The sequence below is a fragment of the Nanorana parkeri genome, unplaced genomic scaffold (genome assembly GCF_000935625.1).
Source record: "Nanorana parkeri isolate BGI_ZX_2015 unplaced genomic scaffold, ASM93562v1 scaffold3594, whole genome shotgun sequence".
NCBI lineage: Eukaryota > Metazoa > Chordata > Amphibia > Anura > Dicroglossidae > Nanorana > Nanorana parkeri.
Window position 1 is genome coordinate 14810 of NW_017309862.1, and position 2159 is coordinate 16968.

Sequence of the window (2159 nt, forward strand, 5' to 3'; positions counted from 1 at the left end):
TATATATATATATTTAAATTATGACTTACAAATAAATATGTAAAAATTCACACAGCAGCACAAAACATAATATATTTGCAGTTATATTTAGGTTTGCTATTAAGTGTATTGTTATGTTCTTTTTCCCAACTTTAGACTTTAGAAGACTTACTGTACACTATGTAGAGATTTGCATTATCATTGTACTACAAAAGTCTAAATTGATTGATTGTAAAGGAAATAATTGAAACAACCTGTATATAAGGTGTGGTGTGATGATTATGCATAGCTCCCAAATGTTCCTATTTAGGTGAATAGTCCCTTTTTCTGGACCCAAATCCCTCTGTCCCGGTTTCTTCCGTCTCTGTTTGATCTGTAGATATAAACCTACTATTACTTTACTCCTCACTTTATATTTAAGTCCACCATAAAAAAAAAGGTTTCCTAGCTAAAATTTCCTGCATATTGTGGTGTGTCAGGAATTCTAAACCACGATGGAACCTCAAAACCTCCACCTAAGCCCTATACCTCAAACTAACCTTAATATAAACCCTAACCCGACCCCATAACCTAACTGAACCCCATACATCTAACCCTTAATCGCTTATCACTTAACCACTCAATTAACCTCTAATTTCATCCTAACCCCTATACTGAGCCCCAAACTATTCAATACCCCGTAGACGTCAAACTAACTTTAACATAATGTAACTGAAACCAAACCCACTTCGCTAAGCAAAACCAAACCCCCTTCGCTAAGCAATACCAAACCCGCTACGCTAAGCCTTAACTACAGCTTAACCCCTAAGCATAACCCTTAACTGCAACCTAACCCCCATACAGGAACCCCAAAACATAACATAAATCCTAAATTCCAACCAAACCCATACACCTCAATTTATTTTTAGCATAATCCCTAATTCTAACCTTTAACTTTTTGGTGGGTAGAGGGGTGCATTGAGGAACCTGGCCTTGGGGCAGCAGAGAGAGTAAATCCAGCCCTGGGTATACCTTCACCCAAACCTCTGCACTTTAGTCTTACCATAAAAAATACACTTAACCCTAATGCCTACACCGAACTCTGAACCTCAACATACCAAATATAATTTAACATTAAAGCCCAACTGAAGTCACATAAATAAATATGAAGCCAAATAAACTAATATAATCTCTAGTTGTAACCCAGGACCTCACCCAAACCCTTGTACAGTTCAATAGGGACTAGAGTATCTTACCTTTACCCTGAGTTTATGTCAAATCTTCATAAGACATATGTATATAGTTTTATTTCTTGTATTAAATATTTCACCTGAGGTGGGGGTAGTTAGTAGGGAAATAAAGTCTTTGTTGTGCTTATCACTGTGGAGGGGAATTGTAGACCAATGAATTGTAAACAGGGTTATCGTTCGGCCCAGGCATATCCAGATAATTTCATAGAGTATGGCTGGAATCAAGGGTCTTCGGAGCCTTTTTTTGTCTCTGTCCAATATCATCAAAGGTTTCCTTGTCACTAGTAAACAACCAGATTGTCCCCCTGGTTTAGATAAAATCATGGCCGGGGGTTAGCCTAAGGACACCAGGATGGTGCCCTCATGTGACGATTAATGGGTAACTATACATGCCCTCTTTCCCCACTTAACTGTATGTCTGTTTGTCTGTTAGATAGCAATGTCTGTGTATTTGGCAGGTTTAAATCTTTTCTTTGTATGCTGTAGTTAAATAGATTGTTGGTTTGCTGTGTTTAAGTCTTGATACTATATACCAATAAATGTATGTTATTGTGTTGAGCTCAAAAATCTCATGAATGAATCCTTAGAATCTCATAGCTGTAAGTGTGAATGCTTATATAGCAGATAATAACTTGAAATAGTAATTCAGGTAACAAGTAAGACCTAGTGCACCCAGTAATGGTATTTTTTATCTGCTTGATATGGTGGTTATCGATCGTCTTTAAACTCATATCATGCTTCCCTGCTTGAATATTGTGTGTACAGTCACTACCTCAAAGACTGAAACTTTTCTGTTCTTGTGTCCATAACAAAAATCTGTGAATTCATCTCAAAGTTCGAAATCCTCCCCATGAAAGGAATTTGATTATTCAAACAATAATTTTTCATGTCCATATTGCCTTAGTACAGTATTATAGTCTCTATTACCACAAAACGGAACTACAATGTTCC